The sequence below is a fragment of the Equus asinus genome, unplaced genomic scaffold (genome assembly GCF_041296235.1).
Source record: "Equus asinus isolate D_3611 breed Donkey unplaced genomic scaffold, EquAss-T2T_v2 contig_94, whole genome shotgun sequence".
NCBI classification, from domain to species: domain Eukaryota; kingdom Metazoa; phylum Chordata; class Mammalia; order Perissodactyla; family Equidae; genus Equus; species Equus asinus.
In genome coordinates this window covers 7,501-27,500 of record NW_027225549.1, presented here as the reverse complement: position 1 = coordinate 27,500, position 20,000 = coordinate 7,501, and the positions used below count along the sequence as shown (strand labels likewise).

The 20,000-nt window shown below is 58.5% G+C and overlaps 1 long non-coding RNA gene across 2 annotated transcripts; it reads left to right on the top strand.

Annotated features, from left to right (window-relative positions):
- Positions 1–9,937: 9,937 nt before the first annotated feature.
- Positions 9,938–16,026, top strand: LOC139044503 (uncharacterized). Of its 2 annotated transcripts, XR_011501461.1 has the most exons (4): positions 9,938–10,001; positions 13,277–13,678; positions 14,969–15,239; positions 15,523–16,010. It is a non-coding gene; the product is annotated as an uncharacterized lncRNA (long non-coding RNA). The 2 variants fall into 2 exon arrangements; XR_011501460.1 differs by lacking the exon at positions 9,938–10,001 and having other exon boundaries at positions 11,005–13,678; positions 15,523–16,026.
- Positions 16,027–20,000: the final 3,974 nt, after the last annotated feature.

Genomic DNA, 20,000 nt, shown 5'->3' with positions numbered 1-20,000 from the left:
CCTGTCTGGTCTGCTCCGGGGCCCACGTCCCGAGGGAACGCGCCCGAGAGCGGCGGCGGCCCCCACCCATGCCCGCACGCCACCACCGGCTGCGGCTCGGGACGGGAGCGAGCGGAGAGCCAGCCGCTCGCGGCGGGGCGGAGCCCGGACAGGGCCGGGCCCTCTCCCCGCCCCAGCGCGCGACGGGAGAACCACGCGCACGCTCGCGCACACGCGCGGCCCCGCGCCCGACGACGGCCCGGCCGGGCGTGACCCTCCCCCGACTCGGAGGGGGGAGGCGCCGGCCGCGGTAGGCAAAGAGCAGCTCTGCCCACGCGCCACGGTGGTGGCGTCCGTGGCTACTACGCGCAAAGGAGGGGCGGCGGCTGGGGGGTCCGGTACCCCAAGGCACCCTCTCGGATCGCTAGAGAAGGCTTTCTCACCGAGGGCGTGTCGCCCCCGCCCATCGTCCGCCATCGGGCCCACCAAGGCGCTTACAGACACCATGGCCACGCAATGCAGGAGGGGTCTGCGGTAGAGGTAAGGCCTAGAGCAAGTCGGAGCGTCCGTGGTCAGGGCCGCGAGCCCGCGCTGCCCCGGGCTCGCCATCTATGGCCACACTGGGCTTAGCTAGGGATCTACAAGGCCCCTGTGCGGCTCCCAAGTCAGTGCCTCCCCTCAGGCCGAGAGACCAAGGGAGGCAGAGACTGGGACGGAGGTGCCGATCAAACAGCACCTCCCAACCAAAGAGCCAGCGCCACGCCGCTGGCTCGGCCCGCCACGGTCACTCCCACACCCGCGGGGAAACCCCAGCAAGGGGAACGCGCGGGCACGCGCCCGAGCCTGCCCGCCCCCACACGGCACGCCGTGGGGGGCGACGAGGCACCCGTCCCCCCCGAGGGGGACGAGGGGCACGCCTCCCTTACCGACTCGACCCCCCCCGCTCCTCAGACACACCAGCGCAGCGGTTACCTGAGGAGGCCGACGGGAACAGGGAACGACACCGCCACTCGGCCTCGGGCGCCTGAGGGACGACCTGGAACGCTCCAGGGGCACCGCCAACGGCCTGGGGAACGCGCTCACGCGCCCGGGAAGGCGCGCGGCGCGGCGGCAACACGGCCCGCCCCACCGCGGGGAGGGCCGCCCGCGAGACACAGCCAAGAGGCAACAGGCAGAGCATCCGCCGCGTCACGGAGACCCCGACACCGCCCACGCCACGAGGCACGGGGCGGGGGAGCGAGGTCGGGCCGGATTCCGCACCCCTGCCGCCTCCCACACGCCACTCGCAGCGGGGGAGAACGGGCGAGGGGACCCGCGGGCAGAGCGAGAAGAGCGGTCCCGTTCGCCATGAACGTCCGTCCCTCGTCTGGCACGGCTTAGGCCCGGCCCGGGAGAGCACAGCATCACCACATCGGTCGGCAGCATAACGCGAGGGACCCCCGAGCAAGGGAAGGCCGGCGAGGACAGCGAGCGGAGGAGCCTGCTTCAGCCTCACCGACCCCTCTCCTTCTCCAGCAAGCGCGGGCGACGACCCCAGGACGAGAACGCCTGACACGCACTGGCACGGAGCCGGTGGGATGGGGTAAGTCGCGACCGCACCCGGGTGCCGGCGGCAGGGAGTGCACGTGGTAGAGGACCCCGCGCCCCTAACCCCGCCGCCCTCGGGTACCAGAGACCGGAGGTGGCACCACGGTCGTGGGGGCGCCTGGAACGCACAAGAGCCGGCGCGCAGGCCCCAGCGGGCGGCTCAAGCGGCGGGGGTGGAAACGGGCGTCCTGTTCTCGGCCAGAGCCCGGAGCCCTCCCCGCACACGCATCCAGGCACCCGGAAGCTCTCGGGCGACTGTCACCCAAGCAGAGCGTGTCAGCACTTATCTGGCGGCACAAAACCACCCATTCGGGGGCAAGAATCGCCGCGCCCGGAGACGGGGCCCACCCACGGATCACCAGGGGAACCCCTGGATCACGGCCACGGCCACCAGACCCCAAGCACGACCCCATCGCCACCAGGCCCGGAGCTCCCGGGGCCATCTGGTCGACCCCAGAAGCGTGGCGGCAGGGGGAGCCGGGGACAGCCTCCCCGGGCCGCCCGCGCGGGCCGGGACCGGTCGGTCCCTCCCTCTGAGTCGCCGGGTCAGGACTTAGAAAAGAATTCCGCGGAGGCGCCTCCGGCGACCGGGCCCGGGGCGGGACCGTGGCTCCCGTCCCTCAGCCGGGGCTCCACCTACGCCTCGAGCCGGCCCCCTCCCGCCTCCGGACAAAGACGCGACCCGCGAAACTCGGAGAGAGAAGTCCGGTCCGACGGCCCGGACCCACCCCGGGCACGCGTCAGGGCCGGGGACGCCCTCCCCGGCCCGCCCTCGAGGGCTCCCGGGGCCGGTCCACGCTCTTCTCCAGGGCGGGACTTGGAAAAAAAAACTGCCACGGAGGAGGAGGCATCCGAGGACCGGGCCCGGTCCCCACCGCCAGAGCCGGTCGACTCGGAAGACCAGTGGGGAAAAGGCCAGCCCGGCGGCCGAGCCCGTCGCGCCCTCCACGGGCCTCCCCCGCAAGGCCCCGGCCGGTCGCCCACCTCCGGAGCGGGGCGCGGAAAGGGGATCGGCGACGCGGAAGGCCCGACCACCGGGCCGCCCTCGGGACGACGGCCGGGCACGGGACGAGCTCCCTCGCCCGTTCCCCCGCGGCGGCCCCCCACCCCCTCCCGGGGACGGAGGGGCACCGGCGGCTGCTGGTCGACCCGTCCGGGAGGCCCCACACCCCGGCCGGCACCGGGCGGCGCGGCGACAGCCACCTCCCTCAGTAGCCTGCACCTCCAATCTCCGGCGAGCGGGCGTCGCGCTCACGCCCCGGCGCCACCGGGCCAGATCCCGCCAGCGACGCCGGCCTCCCGGGACTCTGCCTCGGTCACCGCGGCCGAGTCCCGTCCCTTGGCCCGCGTCGCCGGAGCTCCGGAGGAAAGAGACGATATAAAAGCGGCCGCCAGGTGGCACCCGGCGACCGACGACCGCCTCAGCGGGACGGAGCCGGAGCGCGGGCCCGCCGGGGAGCACAGCCGGGCCGCCGGGCCGCCCGATCCCGTCCCGGAGCCCCCTCGGACCCAGCCTCCCGGCCCAGTGCGGCCCCGGGGCGTCCGCCCGCGGGCTCCCGGCCGCCAAGGCGCAGCCCCAGCCGCAGGAGGGGGACTCGGAAAAGGTTTCTCGGGCGATCACCGGGAAGGGGAAGGGGAGAGTTCCCCCCAGAGAGGCCAGGGGGCGGCCCGGGCCGGGCTGGGCCGGTGCGGCCGGGAGGCCGCCGCTTCCCGGAGCGGCTGGAGCGCCCCCGGGGTTCCCGGGAGGACTTAGAAAATCAGGGCGGGCGGGGACGGTCAAACCGAAACCAGGCACGTCATCCGAGAAGGACCGTGATGACGGGAGGAGGAAAGCTTTCCAGTCCAGAGGGCCTGTCGAAGGCAGGCGGAGAGTCTACCCGCTGAAACTGACGAAGATGGGCAAAAGAAGCTAGCTCAGGCGCCGACATTTAAGGAAATAAAAAAAAAAAAGCAAGAGGGCGTGGAGAAATGGGGAAAAATCAACACTGAGAAATCTACCCTCTGAAACCGACGAAGATGGGCAACAGGGGCTAGCTCAGGTGGCAATTTTTAAGGAAAAAAATAAAAGGAAGTGCGTGGAGACCTGGGGAAAAAGCAACACGGAGAAATCTACCCTCTAGAACTGAGAAAGAAGCGCAACAGAGGCTAGCTCAGGTGGCAATCTTTAAGCAAAAAAAATAAGATAAAAAAATACAATGGCGAGGAGACCCGGTGAAAAAGCAACCCTGAAAAAGGTACCCTCTGAAACTGAGGAAGCAGGGCAACAGTGCCTAGCTCAGGTGACAATCTTTAAGCAAAAGAAACACACAAGGGCGTGGGGAGCTGGCGAAAAGGCAACACTGAGAAATCCACCCTCTGAAACGGACGAAGATGGGCAACAGAGGCTAGCTCAGGTGGCAATCTTTAAGCAAAAGAAACACACAAGGGCGTGGAGACCTGGGGAAAAAGCAACACGGAGAAATCCACCCTCTGAAACTGAGGAAGATGGGCAAGAGAGGCTACCTCAGGTGGCAATCCTTAAGCAAAAACAAAGCACAAAGGCGTGGAGCCCTGGGGACAAAGCAACCCTGAAATATCTACCCTCTGAAACTGAGGAACATGGGCAAGAGAGGCTAGCTCAGGTGGCAATCGTTAAGCAAAAACAAAACACAAAGGCGTGGAGACCTGGGGAAAAAGCAACCCTGAAATATCTACCCTCTGAAACTGAGGAAGATGGGCAAGAGAGGCTGGCTTCAGGTGGCAATCTTTAAGCAAAAGAAACACACAAGGGCGTGGAGGCCTGGGGAAAAAGCAACACGGAGAAATCCACCCTCTGAAACTGAGGGACATGGGCAAAAGAAGCTAGCTCAGGTTGCAACCTTTAAGCAGAAAAAAAACACAAGGGCGTGCAGACCTGGCAAAAAAGCCACAGTGAGAAATCTACCCTCTGAAACCGACGAAGATGGACAACAGAGGCTAGCTCAGGTGGCAATTTTTAAGGAAAAATAAAAGGAAGTGCGTGGAGACCTGGGGAAAAAGCAACACGGAGAAATCTACCCTCTAGAACTGAGAAAGAAGCGCAACAGAGGCTAGCTCAGGTGGCAATCTTTAAGCAAAAAAAATAAAATAAAAAAATACAATGGCGAGGAGACCCGGTGAAAAAGCAACCCTGAAAAAGGTACCCTCTGAAACTGAGGAAGCAGGGCAACAGTGCCTAGCTCAGGTGACAATCTTTAAGCAAAAGAAACACACAAGGGCGTGGGGAGCTGGCGAAAAGGCAACACTGAGAAATCCACCCTCTGAAACGGACGAAGATGGGCAACAGAGGCTAGCTCAGGTGGCAATCGTTAAGCAAAAGAAACACACAAGGGCGTGGAGACCTGGGGAAAAAGCAACACGGAGAAATCCACCCTCTGAAACTGAGGAAGATGGGCAAGAGAGGCTACCTCAGGTGGCAATCCTTAAGCAAAAACAAAGCACAAAGGCGTGGAGCCCTGGGGACAAAGCAACCCTGAAATATCTACCCTCTGAAACTGAGGAACATGGGCAAGAGAGGCTAGCTCAGGTGGCAATCTTTAAGCAAAAGAAACACACAAGGGCGTGGAGACCTGGGGAAAAGGCAACACTGAGAAATCCACCCTCTGAAACGGACGAATATGGGCAACAGAGGCTAGCTCAGGTGGCAATCGTTAAGCAAAAACAAAACCCAAAGGCGTGGAGACCTGGGGAAAAAGCAACCCTGAAATATCTACCCTCTGAAACTGAGGAAGATGGGCAAGAGAGGCTGGCTTCAGGTGGCAATCGTTAAGCAAAAGAAACACACAAGGGCGTGGAGACCTGGGGAAAAAGCAACATTCAGAAATCCACCCTCTGAAACTGAGGAAGATGGGCAACAGAGGCTACCTCAGGTGGCAATCGTTAAGCCAAAGAAACACACAAGGGTGTGGAGACCTGGGGAAAAAGCAACACGGAGAAATCCACCCACTGAAACGGACGAAGATGGACAACAGAGGCTAGCTCAGGTGGCAATTTTTAAGGAAAAATAGAAGGAAGTGCGTGGAGACCTGGGGAAAAAGCAACACGGAGAAATCTACCCTCTAGAACTGAGAAAGAAGCGCAACAGAGGCTAGCTCAGGTGGCAATCTTTAAGCAAAAAAAATAAGATAAAAAAATACAATGGCGAGGAGACCCGGTCAAAAAGCAACCCTGAAAAAGGTACCCTCTGAAACTGAGGAAGCAGGGCAACAGTGCCTAGCTCAGGTGACAATCTTTAAGCAAAAGAAACACACAAGGGCGTGGGGAGCTGGCGAAAAGGCAACACTGAGAAATCCACCCTCTGAAACGGACGAAGATGGGCAACAGAGGCTACCTCAGGTGGCAATCGTTAAGCCAAAGAAACACACAAGGGTCTGGAGGCCTGGGGAAAAAGCAACACGGAGAAATCCACCCTCTGAAACTGAGGGACATGGGCAAAAGAAGCTAGCTCAGGTTGCAACCTTTAAGCAGAAAAAAAACACATGGGCGTGCAGACCTGGCAAAAAAGCAACAGTGAGAAATCTACCCTCTGAAACCGACGAAGATGGGCAACAGAGGCTAGCTCAGGTGGCAATTTTTAAGGAAAAATAAAAGGAAGTGCGTGGAGACCTGGGGAAAAAGCAACACGGAGAAATCTACCCTCTAGAACTGAGAAAGAAGCGCAACAGAGGCTAGCTCAGGTGGCAATCTTTAAGCAAAAAAAATAAGATAAAAAAATACAATGGCGAGGAGACCCGGTGAAAAAGCAACCCTGAAAAAGGTACCCTCTGAAACTGAGGAAGCAGGGCAACAGTGCCTAGCTCAGGTGACAATCTTTAAGCAAAAGAAACACACAAGGGCGTGGGGAGCTGGCGAAAAGGCAACACTGAGAAATCCACCCTCTGAAACGGACGAAGATGGGCAACAGAGGCTAGCTCAGGTGGCAATCTTTAAGCAAAAGAAACACACAAGGGCGTGGAGACCTGGGGAAAAAGCAACACGGAGAAATCCACCCTCTGAAACTGAGGAAGATGGGCAAGAGAGGCTACCTCAGGTGGCAATCCTTAAGCAAAAACAAAGCACAAAGGCGTGGAGCCCTGGGGACAAAGCAACCCTGAAATATCTACCCTCTGAAACTGAGGAACATGGGCAAGAGAGGCTAGCTCAGGTGGCACTCGTTAAGCAAAAACAAAACCCAAAGGCGTGGAGACCTGGGGAAAAAGCAACCCTGAAATATCTACCCTCTGAAACTGAGGAAGATGGGCAAGAGAGGCTGGCTTCAGGTGGCAATCGTTAAGCAAAAGAAACACACAAGGGCGTGGAGACCTGGGGAAAAAGCAACATTCAGAAATCCACCCTCTGAAACTGAGGAAGATGGGCAACAGAGGCTACCTCAGGTGGCAATCGTTAAGCCAAAGAAACACACAAGGGTCTGGAGACCTGGGGAAAAAGCAACACGGAGAAATCCACCCTCTGAAACTGAGGGACATGGGCAAAAGAAGCTAGCTCAGGTTGCAACCTTTAAGCAGAAAAAAAACACAAGGGCGTGCAGACCTGGCAAAAAAGCCACAGTGAGAAATCTACCCTCTGAAACCGACGAAGATGGACAACAGAGGCTAGCTCAGGTGGCAATTTTTAAGGAAAAATAAAAGGAAGTGCGTGGAGACCTGGGGAAAAAGCAACACGGAGAAATCTACCCTCTAGAACTGAGAAAGAAGCGCAACAGAGGCTAGCTCAGGTGGCAATCTTTAAGCAAAAAAAATAAGATAAAAAAATACAATGGCGAGGAGACCCGGTCAAAAAGCAACCCTGAAAAAGGTACCCTCTGAAACTGAGGAAGCAGGGCAACAGTGCCTAGCTCAGGTGACAATCTTTAAGCAAAAGAAACACACAAGGGCGTGGGGAGCTGGCGAAAAGGCAACACTGAGAAATCCACCCTCTGAAACGGACGAAGATGGGCAACAGAGGCTAGCTCAGGTGGCAATCGTTAAGCAAAAGAAACACACAAGGGCGTGGAGACCTGGGGAAAAAGCAACACGGAGAAATCCACCCTCTGAAACTGAGGAAGATGGGCAAGAGAGGCTACCTCAGGTGGCAATCCTTAAGCAAAAACAAAGCACAAAGGCGTGGAGCCCTGGGGACAAAGCAACCCTGAAATATCTACCCTCTGAAACTGAGGAACATGGGCAAGAGAGGCTAGCTCAGGTGGCAATCTTTAAGCAAAAGAAACACACAAGGGCGTGGAGACCTGGGGAAAAGGCAACACTGAGAAATCCACCCTCTGAAACGGACGAATATGGGCAACAGAGGCTAGCTCAGGTGGCAATCGTTAAGCAAAAACAAAACCCAAAGGCGTGGAGACCTGGGGAAAAAGCAACCCTGAAATATCTACCCTCTGAAACTGAGGAAGATGGGCAAGAGAGGCTGGCTTCAGGTGGCAATCGTTAAGCAAAAGAAACACACAAGGGCGTGGAGACCTGGGGAAAAAGCAACATTCAGAAATCCACCCTCTGAAACTGAGGAAGATGGGCAACAGAGGCTAGCTCAGGTGGCAATCGTTAAGCCAAAGAAACACACAAGGGTGTGGAGACCTGGGGAAAAAGCAACACGGAGAAATCCACCCTCTGAAACTGACGAACATGGGCAAAAGAAGCTAGCTCAGGTTGCAACCTTTAAGCAGAAAAAAAACACATGGGCGTGCAGACCTGGCAAAAAAGCAACAGTGAGAAATCTACCCTCTGAAACCGACGAAGATGGGCAACAGAGGCTAGCTCAGGTGGCAATCTTTAAGGAAAAATAAAAGGAAGTGCGTGGAGACCTGGGGAAAAAGCAACACGGAGAAATCTACCCTCTAGAACTGAGAAAGAAGCGCAACAGAGGCTAGCTCAGGTGGCAATCTTTAAGCAAAAAAAATAAGATAAAAAAATACAATGGCGAGGAGACCCGGTGAAAAAGCAACCCTGAAAAAGGTACCCTCTGAAACTGAGGAAGCAGGGCAACAGTGCCTAGCTCAGGTGACAATCTTTAAGCAAAAGAAACACACAAGGGCGTGGGGAGCTGGCGAAAAGGCAACACTGAGAAATCCACCCTCTGAAACGGACGAAGATGGGCAACAGTGGCTACCTCAGGTGGCAATCGTTAAGCCAAAGAAACACACAAGGGTGTGGAGACCTGGGGAAAAAGCAACACGGAGAAATCCACCCTCTGAAACTGAGGAACATGGGCAAAAGAAGCTAGCTCAGGTTGCAGCCTTCAAGCAGAAAAAAAAAAGACGCCAGGGCGTGGAGAGCTGGCGAAAAAGCAACACTGAGAAATCTACCCTCTGAAACCGAAGAAGATGGGCAACAGAGGCTAGCTCAGGTGGCAATCTTTAAGCAAAAAAAAAAAAAATAAAAAAATACAATGGCGAGGAGACCCGGTCAAAAAGCAACCCTGAAAAAGGTACCCTCTGAAACTGAGGAAGCAGCGCAACAGTGCCTAGCTCAGGTGACAATCTTTAAGCAAAAAAAAAAAACAAAAAACAAAAAACAAAAAACAAAACCCACAATGGAGTGGAGACCCGGGGGAAATCAACACTGAAAAATACAAAACGAATGGAAGACCAATAGACAGAGCAGGCACTTTCACCTGGGGTGGAGGAGGTACGCATGGATGACCGATAAGCGCATGAAAAGATGTGAGCTGTTCCCTGGAAAAGCAAGTGAGAAAATTAGAGGGAGACATTGTGGGGACACATGGGTGAGACTGCCTTCTTCCAAATACCGGAACAGGATCAAACTGCTAGTCAGGTCGCGGAGAAGCCAAGTCAGTCACTCACGCCTCACTGGTGGTGAAGGGAAACGGTATGGCCTCTGTGAAAAAGGGCGTGGCGGGTTCCAAAACTGACACGCCGCGGAAACAACCACCGAAAGTGGCAACCTACATAAGCCTTTGGTGTATCTTGCCTCCTAAGAGCGTCTGTATGTAGCTGGAGCCTTGGGTCGTTAAGGCTTCCACAGTGATCTGTGGTGGGTGGGTGGGGGGGGGGGGCCTTGGGCCTTGGGGGTCTCCGCTGGACCTCCAGGAAGTCAGCTTTTGTGGAGTCCCGTGAGTCCTTCCAGGGAGGGAGGCATCCAACCCGAGGGTGGTCTGGAGGGCACCACTCCCACCACTCCCGGGGGCTGGGGCGGGGGGCGGGGTGGGGGCTGCGGCCACGTTCCTGTTCATTCACACAGAATCCGGGGCATGAATGTTCTTAGCAGCTCTGTTCCACACAGCCCCACACTGGAAACCACACAGACGTCCTGCGAGTCCCATCCCTTGCTCATGTCGCCGGGGCTCCGGAGGAGGGCCACTCTGTAAAAGCGGCCGCCAGATGGCGCCCAACGACCGGCGCGGAGGGGTCAGCGGGAGGGAACCGGGTCACCAGCCAGCGAGAGTGCACAGCCTGAGCCCACCGCCGGGTCAGGTCTCTCTCTGTCTCTGTCTCTGTCTCTGTCTCTGTCTCTCTCTGTCTCTGTCTCTGTCTCTGTCTCTCTCTGTCTCTCTCTCTCTCTCTTTCTCTCTGGGCCCGCTTGGGGCGGCCGGGAGGTCACCACGTGAGGCCCCAGGGTGTCCACCTCGGAGCTCCCAGGCAGCACAGGGCAACCCTGGGCGCAGAAGGAGGTGTTGGAAAATCGGCGGGGAGGGGGGTGGGGTGGGTGGGCTTGCCAGGAAGGGGACAGACTCCCCACGTGACTTCTGGGCCGGGCCGGGCGCGGGGCTGCCGGCTGGCTGACGCGGACAGAGGTGGAAAAGTCCCCGGAGATGCCACGGGGCAGGCCGGGGCTGCCGGCCCCCGCTTCCCGGAGCGGCCCGAGCACTTCCCGGGCTCCCGGGAGGACTTAGAAAATCACGGCGGGGTGGGGGGTGGGGGTCGCTGTCAAACCGAAACCATGCACGTCATCAGAGAAGGACCGTGACGACGGAGGAATTGTCCGCAGTCTGTCAGGAATTGTGTGCAGCCTGTCACTTCCGGCCCAGAGGGTCTCTCTAAGGCAGACGGACAGACAGAGCCCACAAGTCGTAGAGGAAAGGACCGAGCCGCTTGGCCGCGGAAAAGTTTACAACACAAAACAGGTCTCCCTCCGCACGGGGCCACAGCAAAGCCCAAAGACGACACACGGGGGGGAGCATGGGTGCAGATGCACGTGTGGTGATAAGAATATGGATTTCAGCAGGGCTTCCCGTCCTCATCAACAAGCAGAAGCACCCAAATGGTGGGGGTTGGGGGGCAGAGACCTCACAGCCATTCCCTCCACAAATCGAGTTCCCCGGGACATCCTCACAGCGCCGTGCTGTGAGTGTGTGTGGGTGTTTAAAATGGAGTAAATGTGGACGTGGAACTGCTCCGTGAAACCAAAATAACAACAGTCGTAGATCTTCTTTGGTCATTTAGAAAATTCTTTTTTTTTTTTTTTTCCCCAGCGGTGCACGTATTTCCCTTCCAAAAAAGAAGAACGGGAAAGGAGATGTTAAAGGCAAGCAGAGAGAGGAAAACTGTTGCAAAACAAAAGCTGAGCTCCCGTCCGAGGGAGGCCTCCTCCATTGGAGGCCTAGGAAATCATTCTGACAAAATGGAGGATCTCTGTCTTTGGTGTCGATTCCCTCAGAGGTCAAGAGAAACCTTTTCCAATGTCTTTATCAGGAGGAGACTAGAAGTTAGAGAAAAGTATCCTTTCGGGAGTGAGAAAAACAAATTCTGATTTTGCATCAGCTTCCCTCCGATCTTGAAACTCATTGACTTGATTCCATTCTGTCGACGGAAATAATCCGGAACCAATCTATCCGTGAAAATCGGGGTGCGTTTATTCTGAGCTAAAATGTGAGGACTGTGGCCCGGGGCCTTTCTTCCCGAAGGAAGAGAGGGTGCCCGGGAAGTGGGGTGTACAGAGTGCTTCTAGACCCCCAGAGAGGACGTTTCACATAGGATCGAAAGGTCCCTTGGATGATAGTCGCGAGACTGCTCTGTCGGCACAGCGATCGACAGACACTGCTGGGTGGCAGGTCGGTTGTCTGGGCCTGGGTGGTCACAGGGGAGCCGGATGGTCAAAGGTGAGCGCAACCATCCGCTCCTAGCCTAAGGAAAGATGCCTCTCCTTAAGGAAAGGCCCGAGCACGGGGAAGCTGCTCCTTTCCCTTAAGGGCATTGGTTCTTGCCGTAGGAAATGTGTAAAGCGGATCTACGATGCGATGCGTGCTCGACGGCCACGTCAGGCCCTTTTCGAAAAACACTGTCAGGCCGAATTAGGCCGACACCCAATGGCTTCCTCATAGACTCCCATAGATCCTATCGCTCGCCATTTCTATCTGTCCACTCGTTCCAATTTTAGGCCACTTGACCACGAACAGGCCTTTTTCTCAGATTATTTTCCCCGTGAAACTTTGATCACCTTTTCACAGACAAAACGATCTTTACTTTTTAGGCCCTCTTGCCTGAAGGCAGCCATCTCACTTTCCTTGAACACAAAGATGTTTCCCATATTCACTTTTAGTGGCTTTTTGTTTTGTTTTGTTTTGTTTTGAGGACGATGAGCCCTGAGCTAACTGCTGCCAATCCTCCTCTTTTTGCCGAGGAAGGCTGGCCCTGAGCTCACCTCCGTGCCCATCTTCCTCTATTTCATATGTGGGACGCCTACCACCACGTGGCTCGCCCAGCGGTGCCACGTCCACCCCCGGGATCCGAACTGGCGAACCCCGGGCCGGCGAAGCGGAACAGGCACACTTAACCAGCGCGCCACCGGGCCGGCCTAGTGGCTTTCATCGCATTTGTTAAGTAGATTTTTTAACCCTCACGAACCTTAATTTTGGTGAAAACTAAGAAGCCAGCAATTAGGAACTGTCCTTCCCATGAGCATTCCGTCGCTTGGCCAATTTCTAAACACTTGGCCACTTTTAGAAACATGGGATTTCATAGGTTTATCTTTTCCTTCGCTTTATTTGATTTCATCTCACTTTAGTTTTTGGGTGAGGAAGATCGGCCCTCACAGAGCTAACGCCTGTTGCCAATCTTCCGTTTTTGTTTTCTTTTCCCCCCCTCCCGATTTTTCTCCCCCAATCCCCCCCATGACATAGTTGTCTATCTTAGTTGAGGGCCCTTCCAGTTGTGGCATGTGGGACGCCGCCTCCACACGGCCCGACGAGCGGTGCCGTGTCCGTGCCGTGCCCGGGATCTGAACCGGCAAAACCCTGGGCCGCCGAAGGGGAGCTTGTGAACTTAACCACTCGGCCACGGGGCCGCCCCCGTCCGTGGACTTTTTTATCACCTGATTTCACCTCGCAAAACTTCAAAGCTTCAAGTTATCAGAGAGGTTTGGGAAGTTGTTTTTATTAATTTAATTAATTTATTTTTCGAGGAAGACGAGCCCCGAGCTGACACCTGCTGCCAATTCTCCTCTTTTTGCCCCGGGAGAGTGGTCCCGAGCTAACATCCGTGCCCATCCCCCTCCCCTTGATAGGCGGGACGCTGACCACAGCGTGGCTCGCCAAGCGGCGCCACGTCCGCACCCTGGATCCGAACCTGCGAACCCCTGGCTGACAAAACGGAACGTGCGAACTTAACCGCTGTGCCGCCGGGCTGGCCCTTCGGGAAGTTATTTTCAGGACACGGGCCATAAACTAGAATCACCGCTACAGGTTTATCGGAGCGACATCAGCGTTCGTGGTGGATTGAGTCGTCCCCTCTGTCTCTCCCCTCCAGGGCACAACCAAAGGGACGTCTATCGACCCACCCACCAAGGATTCCCCCCCCCCCCCCCCGCACGGCACAGCAGGATGCCTGAGAGATCCACGCAGCCCTACAGCGGCAAGTCACATTCGCACAGTCAAAATTCAATGGCAGAGACAAAACGTTAAGGTCAGTGAGAGGGAAGAGAATAACCGGCCCAGGAGCAACGGTGTGAAGAACACGGAGAAGACGGGTCCTAGACGCCGGGGTCCCCGGAGCAGCGATTTCATCAGAGGCCCGCAAACGTCCACGATCTCCACACCACGTTTATGGCCGACTGCGTGCGTGGGTCCTTTGGAATCGACCAGGCTACCGTCCGGGCCACTTTGGGACATCGTGTCCAGCTGCCCCGAGCGGTGGAGCTGTCGTTCAAGTGTAAGATGGGGCCCGTCCGGGGAGAGAATGGGGACGGGGAAAGGGAGGCCGCGGGAAGTCACAGAGTCTGAGGTGTTCGGGGGAGACTGACTCTTCTGAAGTGGAGGTGGTAGAAGGAGAGCAGCAGGATTTTTGGATTTTTGTTCCCTCTGTTAGGTATCTGGGTCCGGAGGAGAGTGGGGCGGGGGGGGGGGGGCGGGTGGTGGTGGTGGTGGTGGGTGTGAGGCTGAGGCGGGGCTGGTGTTTCCTTTCCGAGTCAGGTGGAAGAGCTCCTCCAGTGGAGGTTTTTAGACAAGGGGTCTGGTCTGGCAGGATGGGAGGTTGCGGGTTGAGCCACAGGGGAATCTGTCGTAGCTCAGACTCGGGCCTTTGAAGAAATAGACAGAGAGAGGAGTTTTGCTCTGTCTGTCACCGCAGCCGGCACCTCAGGAGCAACAACAGGAGGCTTCCCGAATGAGTGAAGGGGCAGGAGCCAGCGTGCCCCGTGCCTCTCTCAGCCCTGCGCCGGCAGGGAAGGAAGCAGGCAGGCAGGCCTCAGGGCTACTCCCGTCCTACTGCCCGGTGGTCCCTGTCCCGGCCCCGCCCCCACTCTCCCCCTGACCCTCACCGCTCCCCAGCCCTCTTCTCAGCCAGAGAGGCGATGGGGGGGGGGCGGTGCGGTCCCAGAACAAGTTTCCTCTCATCCGCCATCATCTTGCCACCCTGACGACTTGGCCTGAGATCCGGCCTAGGCTGTACCCGTGTGTGGTTTTCCTGTGGACAAGGGGGCCGGTTCACCATTTCGGAAGAAACCCCTAGCCTTCCACTGCCGAGTCGCCAGCCTGGGAGGGGGGAGGGGGGAGGGGGGAGGGGAGGTCAGGCCCATTCATTCCGATGGGCCTGGCGTCAGGGCTTCATTCAAGTGCAGGAAGCTCTCTCCCATGGCCTCGGGCTTTTTTCCATTGAACGGCTTTCTTCAATTCCCCCACCCTTAGGCCGCAGTCCACCAAGGGCCGGGAGGCAGGGAGGGGAGATGTTGGGGCAGGGTGGCTGTCTGAGAAACTCGCCTCATCTGGGGCAGAAAGAGTGCCCCCCTCCTTTCTCTAACCCTACTAGACTGCTTGAGGATCACGGACGGTTTGGCTCATCGATGAGCCCTGCGTTATGGGCCCGGCAAGCAAACTCCTAACGGGCAACCCGCCGCTCTAGGCGTGTGTGGGTTTTTTGATCTTTCACCTTCAAGTTCGCACGACATCGGTCCGTGTCCCCCGCCCCGGCTTCCCATGGGAAATCCTCCGTCTCTTTCCACAGACTCACTGGCGACTTCACACAGTGCCTGCCTCCTCCTCCTTAGGAAGGAAGGAAGGAAGGAAGGAAGGAAGGAAGGAAGGAAGGAAGGAAGGAAGGAAGGGAGGGGCTGACCCCGTGGCCGAGCGGTTGAGTTTGCACGCTCCGCTTCAGCGGCCCGGGGCTTGGAAGGTTCGGATCCTGGGCTCGGACACGGCACCGCTCATCAAACCACGCTGAGGTGGCGTCCCACACGGCAGAACCAGAGGGACCCTCAAAGAGAATATAGAACTAGGTACTGGGGTGCTCTGGGGAGAAGAAGAAGAAGGAGGAGGAATAAAAAGAAAAGAAAAGATTGGCAATGAGCTCGGGTGCCAGTCTTTAAAAAAAAAAAAAAAAAGAGGAAGAAAGATGGACAAACAGGAACGAATCCCACTGACGGCACCTCCAAATGGTGGGGGGCAGGGGGGTGGGGGGGGTGGGGAGTGGCATCATCGGGCCAAGGGTGACTCTAAGCGTGATCCCGCGGTTGTGTTATTTGACATTTTATCGAATCGATTTATTATTTTATTTTTGAGGAAGATGAGCCCTGAGCGAACATCTGCCACCAATCCTCCTCTGTCGGCCGAGGAAGACTGGCCCTGAGCTGACATCCGTGCCCATCCCCCTCTACTTTCCAGGTGGGACGCCTGCCACAGCGTGGCTCGCCAAGCGGTGCCGGGTCCTGCGCCCGGGATCCGGACCGGCGAACCCGGGGCCGGCGGAGCAGAACGTGCGAACTTCACCGCCGCGCCACCGGGCCGGCCCCCGGAGTTGTTTTGAAAATCCAGTAAGGGGCTGGCCCCGTGGCCGAGTGGTTAAGTTCGCGCGCTCCGCTGCAGGCAGCCCAGTGTTTCATCGGTTCGTTCGGATCCCGGGCGCGGACACGGCACTGCTCATCAAACCACGCTGAGGCGGCGTCCCACATACCACCGCTAGAAGGACCCACCGCGAAGAACACACAACTACGTACCGGGGGGCTTTGGGGAGAAAAAGGAAAGACAAAAAATAAAATCTTCCAAACTCCAATAAAACTTTGAGTGAAGACGACGAGGAGGATGCGAAACGTATCTCACGCCTCCGAGCCGAGCCGTCCGTTTAGGTTTAGGAAGGGGGACGAGGACCCTTTGTAAGCGACATCCCTTTTTAAGCACCATTCTAAACCACAGAACAGAACTCCCTCTCCTCGACCCGGAGCGAGGAGGTTCCTGGGTGTGTCAGAGAGGGTCACGTCCTCTGCAGCACGAACGAACCGCCAGGGTTCGGCCACGGGAAAGAATTTCTTCCTCTCCAGGGGGACTAAAAGTCACCGACGGCAGCGGGCGTAGGTGCTATCCTTCCCGTCCAGGAAAGGCAGGGAGAACTTCAGCCGTGAAGAGAAGGAGGTCTTCCTCACTCCCCGTTTTGGGAGGGCCCCTTTGGCAGGGGAGTTTTGTCTCCTGATTTCAAGTCAGGAAGAAAAGGGAGAGAGAGAGAGAGAGAGAGAGAGAGAGAGAGTGTGTGTCCTTCTCGTGCCAGGTCGGTCTGAGGGGGACCTCCTCTGGTTTCCTCCCTTCCCAGGGAACGCCGTTCGCTCCTTCTTCTAGAAAAAGCTCCCAAAGCACCACCGCCCAGGATGGTCGACCTACGCCCATTGTCCCTCCTTTCCCAATCATTTCTACCGCGACAGAGGGACAGAGGCCCCTGCCCCATCCCCATCCCCACCCCCACCCCCATCGCCTGCCTCCTTGATGGCCAAAGGAGCTGCCTCTGAGAATGGAACGGGGCTTGGAAACCTTCTAGAGGGGTGACTCTCACCTGCCTGCCTGCTGGGAAAAGCACCACGCTGTCCATCGGACTGCTCTTTTGGGCAAACGTAGGCGTGCCACATAGCGATCGACAGCTATGGCGGGGGGGGGGGGCGGGGTGGCGTGGTGGTGCCCAGGATCCACGACACGTGACGGCTGCGGAGCACGACAGCCCTAAGACCTTGAGGGAGACGGGGTGGCGCGTGAATCCTTTCGGAACGAGAACGACAGGAAACGCTGACGGGGACGTGTTCTCCTCTCGAGAACACACCAACGCCTCGCACGGTGTCTGACCCGGGGTGCCTCTGACTTTTGTCATCAGAGACGATCCTCTCGACCGCCCCTCACGCTTTGGGGAAAAGGGGAGAGGGACTCGGTAGCACGGGAAAAGCCATCCATCCGCCCTTCCTTTCCGTCTTCACGGCTCCTTCTCGTGGAAAACGAGGAAGCCATCCGGAGGAACGGAACACTGACCCGGGCCAAAGCGTGGCCCAGCCTGAGCCTCCAAAACCTTCTGCTAAGTGAGAGGTGCCAGACATCCAAGGCGACCTACGTTGCGATTCCACACAGAGGAGAGAGCTAGAACGGTCCAACCCTAGAGGGCGACAGCAGATGGCGGCGGCGGCGGCGGCGGCAGCGGTGGTGGTGATCGTGGTGGGGCAGATCCGGGAGTGGGGCCGTTTTTTCTTTCGGGGGGAGGGGATGGAAACGGAAACCTTCTGGAAATAGATAGCCATGACGGATGCGCCACCTTGGGGAGAGAGACTCCCGAAGGCCACTGGCTTGTGCCCCGTGGAAAGGATGGATTCGGTGGGATGGGAATTCTACCTCCGTGTAGAGCGTGTGGTAAACCACGAGGTAGGTGGGTGGGTGGGTGGGTGGGTGGCCTCCCTGCCTCGCCTCCACCTAGACGTCCACACACAGAGACCGACGAGGGAGGGAGGGAGGGAGGGAGGGAGGGAGGGAGGGAGGGAGGGAGGGAGAGAGACAAGATGGACAGAGGCCGAGGCCGAGGCCGAGGCAGTGAGCGAGTAAGTGATCGACCCTGGCCATAGGGATTCCTCAGAGGGCGTCTCTTGGCTCCCCAAACGAAGAATGTGTGTGGAGATCGAGAAAGATCACCGACCTAGGAGAACCAGCAAGACTTCCTCACCCGCCAGAGAGCCGCTGGGCCCCTGCCGTCCCTGCCACCGCCACCCCTACCCCTCGCCTTTGGCAGCGACGCCAACGAAAGGCAGGCAGACGAGTGGGAGAGTCGTGTGGTGGTGTCCCCCAAGGAAGGTGGGTCCATGCCGACGAGCGGTCGTCGGCGTGTGGAAAAGCCAGAGGCGGGCTGACTAGAAGGAGGGCGTCCTGGAGGAAGGGGCCAGGGTGTGAGGGAGAGAGGCCTGTTCCTCTTCCCCTGTCGGTCCCAAGTCAGGGGCCCAAAGGAGGAAAGCTGTCCGTTCCTTTCCGACTCGGACGGTTCGGGCGGAACCGACCGATCCCCGCGGCGGCGCAGTCGGGGCTTTCTGGACCAGAACCCCTCTCTCTGTCGCCTTTCGACCACACGCACGCTTTAGAGGCCAAGGGAAAATGGATCGGGTCTCTCTGTCTCTCTCCCTAGAAAACAAGGGGCCGGGGGCCGAGCCCGTGGACGAACGGTCAAGTAGCGCCCCCCACCCCGGCCCCCGGCTTCGACGGCCCAGGTTTTCACCGGTTCGGATCCTGGGCGCAGCCCCAGACCCAGCATCGCCCTTCAAGCCACGCCGAGGCGGCGTCCCACATAGCAGAAACGCGAAAGACCTACCACTGGAACCTACAACTATGGACGGGACGGGACGGGACGGGGCGGGGCGGGGCGGGGCGGGGCGGGGGTGGGGGGGGCGGCTTTGGGGAGCAGGAAGAAAGAAAAAATAAAAGAAACACAAGGACGGTCATCGCGATAGTTCTTTCCACTTCCATCCATATGTTAACAGGACCCAAGTTTCCCGACCTCCATTTGGATGTATGTTAACTAAATGGAGAAGCTATTCAAAGGACTCCTCTAAAGAAGTCCACGTTCTTCTTTCTAAATGATAATGAAAATCATTGTCACCACCGCTCTTCCGACCCTCCATGTCCAGACGGCCTCCCGCCCCTCCCCTATCCCCAACTCCCGCCCCGCCCCGCGCCGACCCCCGACCCCGGCATTCTCCACGCCCACCTTTCCCTCTCCACTCCTACCCCCCCCCCGTCCCCCGCCGCCCGGGACACCGCACCCCGCGCCCCCCCCCCCCCAATCCAGGCCGGGCCACCTGGTCGACCTCCTCGAACACTATATAAGAGGATGCCGGGCAGCAGGTGGCGCCCGACAAGCGGCCTCCTCACCGGCCGGACGGATCAGCCTCGCGGGGGCGGGCGATGGGGAGGCGTTCGTCCAGGTCAGGTCAGGTCGGGGGAGGGAGGATGCCGCGCCGGCCGGCCTGGTGCGTGGCCTGGTCCCGATCCACCCCGCGTCTCGTTTCTCGGGCCGGGACGAGTACAGGCGGGGAGGCCGACTCGGTCACGGAAAGCGGCCTTGGGGAGGTTTTGGCGAACGTCCCTGTCCCGGGGCCGTCTGCCGACTAGGGGACGGAGTCCTCCTCCATGCTCCTTCTCGCCCCCAGTCGGGCGGGTTGTGGGTCGCGCGGTCGACTTGGCCATTTCCCCGGAGGCATCCTGCCTGCCGGGGCTCCCTCCCTCGGGCCGGTGCGAGCGGTCCTCGGGCGGCCCGGGAATTTGGGCCGCAGCGAACGAACGAACGAAGCCCGTCCCTCCTGCGTCGGCACCGATGAGACACAGCCCTGGTGGATGGAGCCGCTTTCCTCGGGTTTCCTTTTGCTTTCGGCCGCTGCTGCCACCAAACCTCCCTAAACGATAGGAATGAAAACGGGAACCGTTGGCATAATAAAAGCGTTTTGGTTGGCGTGTTTCTTGGCTTTTGGGGACTCGAGAGGTATGATGGATGATCTCCGATTGACGTTGGGAAGGTCTATTTCATCCCAGTCGCACGAACCCCGAAAACGTGGCGGCTGGACGAGGGAGGGAGGGAGGGAGGGAGGGAGGGAGGGAGGGAGGCCAACCACGGGATTTCCGCACGACCAGCTGATGGACACGAGCGCCCCGTGAGCCGGGCGGAGGGCAGCCGCCCGGGTCTCGCAGCTACGTGCCCGCGGAACCCTCGGGACTGCGAGAAGCCGGAGCGACCCGCAGCCATGTGGCGCTCGGCG